This window comes from Eumetopias jubatus, unplaced genomic scaffold, assembly GCF_037043125.1.
Source record: "Eumetopias jubatus isolate StellerSeaLion01/CBP00866 unplaced genomic scaffold, mEumJub1_p1.0 scaffold_9, whole genome shotgun sequence".
NCBI lineage: Eukaryota > Metazoa > Chordata > Mammalia > Carnivora > Otariidae > Eumetopias > Eumetopias jubatus.
The window spans coordinates 43,350,027-43,358,452 of NW_028274815.1; the positions used below are offsets into that span (position 1 = coordinate 43,350,027).

General features: G+C 37.9%; 1 pseudogene; it reads right to left on the reverse strand.

The window, feature by feature from the left end:
- Nucleotides 1–257: 257 nt before the first annotated feature.
- LOC114223514 (small ribosomal subunit protein uS2 pseudogene) lies at nt 258–1,291 on the reverse strand (annotated as a pseudogene).
- Nucleotides 1,292–8,426: the final 7,135 nt, after the last annotated feature.

Below are 8,426 nucleotides of genomic sequence, written 5' to 3' on the forward strand. Positions count from 1 at the left end.
TGCCAAGATGTGAGTGCTTGCCAATATCAGGTTCCCTTCTTCTCGGGGTATATGAATGGACTATATTCCAGCCCCTTGTGAGTAGGTGAGTCATGTGATTAATTCTCACCAACGGAATATGAACAGAAGAAGTGAGGTGGGTTATCTTTAGGCCAAGGCAGTAAAAAGCAGGTGTGCCTTCCCTTTTTTGGGTCCACCAACCTGATTACACAAGACAGTAACCTCCATATTGTTGGGCCCTAAGACTTTCTTTTTTTTTTTTTTTCACCAACTGTTTATTTTCCGTCAACCTTTTCCATTTCTATTTCCATTTTGTGTGCCTTTGTGGAAGACCAGCTTAAGACCACTCAGTGGTTGTTCCTACCCATTCAGTGGCCTGAGCAGTGGGAGCTGCAGACCAGTCTTCAGTGGCCGGCTGGGCGTTCCAGTCTTCAGTAGGGAACTGCTGAATAGGCACCAAGGGCACCTGCACGCCTTCAGACCAGTCTGCGACTTCAGGCTGAAGCGAACTCAGGAGCTGGAGCTGTCCATTCACCCTGAAATTCCTCCTTGGTCACAGCCTTTTCAGCAGCGGCCTGCTCTTCCTTTTCAATCTCTTCAGGATCTCTGTAGAAGTAGAGATCAGGCATGACCTCCCATGGGTGTTCTCTGGAAATGGTGCCACGCATGCGCAGAACTTCCCTGGCCAGCATCCACCACATCAGACCCACTGAGTGAGCTCCCTTGTTGTTGCAAGGGATGGCAATGTCCACATAGCGCAGAGGACAGTCTGTGTTACACAGAGCAATGGTAGGCAGGTTAACATAGGATGCCTCTGTAAGAGGCTGGTGGTCTGCCCTGGGATCAGTAACCACCAGAAGTCTCGGCTCCCGGAAGGCTGCCTGGATCTGGTTAGTGAAGGTTCCAGGAGTGAAGCGGCCGGCAATAGGAGTGGCTCCGGTAGCAGCAGCAAATTTCAGCACAGCTCGCTGGCCAGTATTCCTGGACGATATGACACTGACATCAGCTGGGTTTTCAATGGCAACAATGGCACAAGCTGCCAGCAGAAGCTTCTCCCAGGTTCTCTTCAGATTTATGATGTAGATACCATCACTTTTCCTTTTGTAGATGTACTTTTCCATTTGAAAGTCAAGGTTGGTGCCACCTAAATGGGTTCCTGCTGCAAGGAATTTGAGGACATCCTCCTCCTTCATTTGCAGGACATCAAGGGCTCCGGACATTGTGAAAGTTTCCCTTTAAGTTACGACGGGAACGCAAAACAACGCCGTATGGACCCTTCCCCGGGTAGCTCGGAAAGCGGCCCTAAGACTTTCAATGACTATATGTTACAGGATCCCTTCCCAGCATCTCTCAGTCAATGTGGATCCACTGGATTCTAAGTTCAGTGAAAAGCAAACTTTAATGTATTGAGCCACTTAAAGTTGGGAGTTGTCTCATTTGATCACCCTACCTTGACTTAATACAAGTCATGATAACAGTCACCAAACGATACTTGTCTGGCCTACTCAAACTAAGAACTCTGTTTAAGTCAAATTGCTTCTGAGTTCCTTTTGGAAGTCATAGCGTATCAGTCACATATTAGATAATACTATTTAAAAATCATGTGGATTTAACCTCTTCCTCTTCCTTATTTTTGCCATGACTAAAAAAGAGAGATAAGTGCATTCCATTGGGCCTTCGGACCTAGGCACCAGAGAAAATCCAGAAAACCAGAATGGGAACATGTCTTCATGAGATGGAGGGAGCGGGGAAGGTGCCATCTCTACATATGACCTGGAAAGTCAAAGCAAACCACAAAGACATAGCAGAATATGACCTGTCACTTCTGCTATTTTTGTAGCATTCAAGGAAAATATTAAACCAATGGACATGGAGTAAAGAAAAGAAAATACTCCAGATTAGCCTTGTTTATCTAGGCTTTCATCTTCTACATATTCACCTTCACCCGTGGACACATGTGCTGCTAAAACATTAAACTCTGGCTGCCAGAAGCATTGAAAGATAAATGGCCATATTCACAAATAAAAGACTTTTCCATGTATAACAGAGTTGTATAATTTGGTTAGTGTGATATGGGGAAGAAATGCTAGATGTGTACTTAGAATGCCATGTGAGTTTCACCCCTGCTGCTTTCAAGAGTGGGGAGATGAGAGAGAAGGAATATTTCTTAACCTGGTGTTTGCCATTTATACATGCTATTTCATTTTATTTTCATAACCAGGCTAGGATGAAAGCATCACTGTCACCATTTTAAGAATGAAGAAATGGAATCTCAGAGAAGGCACTTTTTCAGTAACACAAACCTAGTTAAGTGATGCTATGGAGGTTTATATCCAGATTTGTCTAGTCCCAGTATTCACACTATCTTTTCTTAACCCCAGCAAGTACAACATTTTTGCATTCATTGCAGACTTTTTTACTTAATGTATACTTGAAAGGATGAAAGATACAAAAGGCAGACAATTAACAATAATCACAAATCCATGAATACAATGGCATAATACTGTGTTATGCATTATAAAATCACCTATCCTGATTTCAGTTTTCACATTACCCCAGAGGACTATGTCAGCACTTTAAAAGAACTGTTTACTGGCAGATTTTACTCAATCTCAAACACATATAGTGATAATGGTTAACATCTGTGGTTGTACCCTACTATATATTCAAATTATTTTAAGTAAGTGTTTTGAAAGGAAACACAATTCCAGCCTAACTCAAAAGCTTATTTTGGGACTTTAAAGAGATATTGCATATAAAAGAACCTTATAAACTTCAAATGTTCTATAGGATTCATTATTATGTACTTATATGTGTATTTTTCTTTGCATATAAGAACACACCACTATTCCCAAAGGGTAACTCAAAGCATAATTTGATTTCATGTTCCTAGATCAGTTGAGACAAATTCCATTTGATTATGCACAAGTATGGGTGATCTGGAAAAATAATTTTCATAGGTATCTTAAAAATTTGCTGTAGGGTAATAAGTAAGAAAGACAGCCAGACAGGCAAGCATTTCTGGCACTACAAGAATTAAGGCATTTGCCTCTAGGTGGGTCTCCATTCTGCTATTTCCATTGTGCTCCATTCTGAGTGCTATAAGTGAATAATACCTCAGAAAGTTAGAGAGCTAACTTTTTCCTAAAGGCATCAGATGTCTTAAGAAAAAAGAAAGCCTATAGCAAATCCAACATTAATGTGAACTACTGTGAATTAAAAAGTTCTGGACTGGGTAATATCAGAAATTCCAGTTTCTAGAGACTATTGAAATCAACACACATACAACTGATTTGTACTTACAAATACACCTTGCTGTGCAAATGGAAAAAGAAATTTATGCTTCCAGATCTAAAGCAAATAAACCAGAGGTCTGAATTACATATCACTGTAAAAAAGGATTAATAAATGAGTTTGTGTCCTTGCAATAAATAGTAAAAAACAGACATATACATATTTTTCGGCCATTCAAACTTGTTCATTTCTCATAATATCTCTTATGCTTTTTAGAGTTCTTAAAGTATTCCATTGGATTTCAACAAAAGCTCTCGATACACAAGATAGCTCTATATACCTTTAACATAGAACATAAATAAGGTAAGCAGTCAGTGATTTACCCAAAACCAAAGAGAAAGAAGAAAAAAGAGTAATTAGGCAGATTCTTGTATTAGAAAATTTTAGCCCCTGGATTTTTTTTTTTTTTTTTTTTTTAGAATACAGTTTTAATCAGACAATACTGACAACTATTGTTTGCCTGGAATGTGTCAGCCACTTCCTAGGTATAGATAGGTAACTTGCCTACTCTTTGGGATTTTATTTTCTGATGGGAAGATCTCATTTTAAATTGAAAAATCAAAATTCTTACAGAATTACATCGAAAGGAATGGAGAGTGCTGCTTTTAGAGTCATATCAGGTATCAGATGCCTGATCTGTAGGTACAATGGAATAAGCTGAGATCATATAAATTATTGAACACTGTAAACTGAGAGTGTTTAGTAAGGTCAAAGATGTTATAAATGGCACACTTTAGCATAAGAGCAACATTCAGAATGTGGCCATAGAGGTAGTTGCTGAAATGGAGTAGAAGCAAAAACCAGTGGAGTGGAGAAGACCAGGAAGTCTGACACTATGGTGTAGAAAATGTTCCCTGGACCATTCTTCAATCACTGAAGGAACTGTGGCATGTCAAAGTTTCTTTTCTTCTTGACTTATTCTCTTTATCTTTTTGCAAGGGATGATTATAAAATTGGCAAAGGTGATCAAGCCAGGTATTTAAAAATAATTCCTAACTTTTCCTCTTCACTTGATTTCCCTAAGCAACTAGTCCCAGATTTCAGTTATCTTGTATTTAAAATCTCAATTTATATTCCTCTTCATCCCTTTTCCCCACTACTCTTGATGTTTTTCAGACTTTCATCATTCCCAGTTGAATGATTTCTAAAGTCTTATAACACCAACCTCAATTTCAAGCCATCTAACACATTGTCAGAGTCATCTTTCAAAAATGCACTTTTCCCATATCCCATAGCTACTTACTGCCTCAGTGCCCTCTGAAAACTCTAGTATCATAAATATTTCTCTCCATACCTGTATCTTACTCATTATATTATCCCTCTACTAGATTTTCTAAATTGAATTCTCTTCCTCTCCTTTGGTCTTTTATGTGGAAGTTGCTGATTTTTCCACCCTGCATTAAGCTCAAGTTAGATGTAATTAGTGCTATTTCAAAACATTTTCACTTTCATTCTTAAACACGAATTATTCCTTAAAAGTCCCTGTCACCAAATACTTTGTCCTTTGTCCCTCCTACAGTTGTTACCCTGGGCTGAGGGTAGAGGTTCTAGAAGTTGACTTGGTGGTAGATGAATGAAGACTGGTCTGTTGAGTCTGAGATACTTGTGAGAAATTCACTTGGAGATGAACACCTTCTTCTCTTCTTTCTTCCCTATAGTAACTTATTTCTTTTTTCTACATCGTTTATTCCTTCCTTCCATCCTTTTTTTCCTACCTCTCTTCCTCCTTCCTTTTTTTTTTTTTGTTGTTGTTTGTTTTGCTTTCTTGCTTTGTCTATTTTTCCTTTGTCAAGGAGGAAGACAGCATAGACTTGTGATATCCCAATTCTCTGCCTATGAATATCTGGGCAGCAAGTCGGAAACCCTTCAGTTCAATGGCCTGCAGAGGTCTGTAGCCTGCTCCACCATGTCTATGAATCCCCAAGTTTCATATATTCTCATGTTCTCTTCTTCCTCCCAGGTTTCCGCTTCCTTGCAGAGTTCTCTGTTCTGGTACACATGTAAAATTCAACCATTTGTTTAGTTAAAAGGAAATAAAAATTATTATACTATGCATTTTGAGTAGAGTAGATTTCATTGACATTTCAGTCAGGAAAGAATTGGGTTGGGTGGAAGAAAGAGAACAATTTTGTTGTGCCAACAATATATTACTCAAATAAAACAGAAGTTTCCACCATTCTTAAAATAGTCTTCAGCATCCATATTGTAGGAGAATTTTGCTGTCATTTCTCACCTAATCCAATTTCTCTCCACCATCCCCTCTTAACTCCACACGTTTCTCTTCCCTATGCTTCCCTCATTCTTCTTCTCCTTTAGGTTTTTCACCCCTCTTGATTCCTTCTCAGGATCAGAAGCAAAGGTAACATGTTTTTACCTTTTGTCTGACACAAATTCTCTTCCTCTTTCTCTGAGGTCTTCATATCTGTCAACTTACATGCCCAAGTAGTTTATGAAGCTACTTGTGATAAACATAAAGAGTCAAACATTCACTAATAGAGCTGAGATTTTTTTTTTTTAAGATTTCCCCTTCCATGAATTGACTTTGCCTTACTCTTAACAAGAGGATGAGGATACTATGTTCCCTCTCTTTCATCACTTAGCTTAACATGTGGTCACTAGGTCCTCACCCTTGCTTACTCAACCATCAGCACTTCCTGAGCAATTTTCTGTACAGCTGTCTATTTGGTGCCAGGGATCCTTTTTTTTTTTTAAAGGATACATGGTTTTTTTTTTTTAAGATTTTATTTATTTATATGAGAGAGAGAGAGAGAGAGAGCACAAGCAGTGGGGAGGGGTAGCAGGAGAAGCAGACTCCCTGCCAAGCAGGGAGTCCGATGTGGGACTCAATCCCAGGACCCTGGGATCATGACCTGAGCCAAATGGTGCCAGGGATCTTAAGAGGAATAGTACAATGTTTTGTGTGGCCTGAAGCTTTTATCTTTTTGAGAGCCTTTTTAATACAAAATGATAACAACTCACTTAATTATGAAACAATATTTATTTGTAATCAGTACTAATGACAAATTATAAATCTTCAGCTAACAAATGCCCCCAATAATTTAGAAAGCCATAGAATAATATAATATTTTTATTCATTAATAGCTTGACCATGCTCTATGTTACTTCTCTCCTTCCTGCATTTTTGACTACAAAATTACCCTTTCATAATAATTTTTCACTATCGTCTATACAGAAAAGAAATGTAGTCATTTCTTTATTGTGGTTTTCTTATTCATTCATTCATTATCATGTCTTTCCACTTCACAAGTCATTATTGGTGAGGTCATGAAAATTTTTAGGATCCTTGTCAAATTTGGGGAATTCATTCACAGATGAGCTCTGAGAGTTTTGGGCATTTCAAATTTTCTTTCAGTGACTAAATATTCTTTGAGTTGATGTCACTTGTTAACAAATTTGTTGTTGATGTCTTATTGTCTGGCATATTATACTTCTTATATTGTCTTCTTTGGTCTCTGAATTTCATGTCAACTTCACTTTAGTTCATCCCTTAATGACAAAAGCCCCATAACCACCTGATAGGAGAAGAAGTGTGATGGGAGACATCAGTACAGTGAGGACCCATTCTTAACTGATTGGTGTTATAATACTATACTTGGTCAAACTTTACAACTAATGACCAAGTGAACTCATTGCTAAGACTTTTTGTAAGAGGGCTCAGGTAAGTGAGGGGGCCTTGAAATTTAAGCTTCTTTAGCTTTATGTTAATTCAGTAAATCTTCCTCTCATGCCTGCTTTTTAAGACACTTCCAGAGCATTATGACATTTTTAATTTATTTATTTTTAGAGAGAGAGAGAGAATGGAGGGGAGGGAAAAGGCAGAAGGAGGGAAAGCATAAGAATCTCAGACTCCCTGCTGAGCCTGGAGCCCGATGCAGAGTTCAATCCCAGGACCCTGAGATCATGACCTGAGCCAAAATCAAAAGTAGGATGCTTAACCGACTGAGCCACCCAGGGGCCCCACATTATGACGTTTGATCTGCATAAGGGGCTTTAAGACAAGAATTTTATTTATGTTTTTCTTCCCTGACAGTTACAGCTATATGGTCCACCTATGTCTTGAATAGCCTCCTATAGTAGTTAACAATAGTAATATGTAATAATTCCCTGAAATGGCTCTATTGGATGGTATTATCTCTCTGTTTCCCAAGACAGAACAAAGAAAGTCAGTCCATTCAGTCTGTGCCCACCTAATACATTTTCTGCTTTGCAGCTTCATGGCCAGGTTCCCAGTTCTGGCACTTACTTTTATTTACTTAGAGTTAGTGTAAAAGACTCCTTAACCTCATCCTTTGCCTCTAGGATGCTCTCCATATCCCCAAACTAATCTATTTTCAGCACTATAAAAAACACTTTTTGAGATACTTTTAATGTTATTCATGTTCTTAAATTTCATGAACATCTCCTTGTGGCTTCCAAGACATAATTTAAATGTACTTCCACACATTATAAGACCCTTCATGTCTTGGTCTGGTCTGTATGCCTGTTAATACTTGTCTTCTACTAATATAACTATTATTCCAGTCTCCAGAAATATTTAGCTTCTTGTTATTTCTTGGACAATCTGACACATCTTCTCTTTTTCTGTAATATGTGAGATATACACATTTATAGTTCAGAAAATTCCTGTTCATTCTTCAAGTATTCATTTGAAGCCTCCACTTTATGAGGTCTTCCCTGACTTTCCTAGGCACAGCTAAATCCTTTTATGCATTCCTTTTAGGGAGAAATTTGCATCTGAAAAAGCCTTACAGAATTTGTTTTCTCTTATGTTTGATATATATATGTATATATATATATAGTCTCTTTACTAGATGCAAAGTTCCCAGTTTTTGTTGGTTTATTAACCAAAAGAAATATATGATAAAAGTGTATGTATCCTCTGTTATTATGACAGTTTTCAGGGGATGGGGAAAATTTTTTTCATTTTATTCCTCTCATAACTTCATCCATTCATGTTTCTCAAATAACTCTGCCTGTATTTATTAATTCATTCTGAAGTGGAACATCTTTTCCTGATATATAGCAGATACTCAAAGCAAAAAAAAAAAAAAAAGGACAAATGTTATCACCCAGGTGTGTTGAATGCTAACCAGCTTCTTAGCCTCTAAATT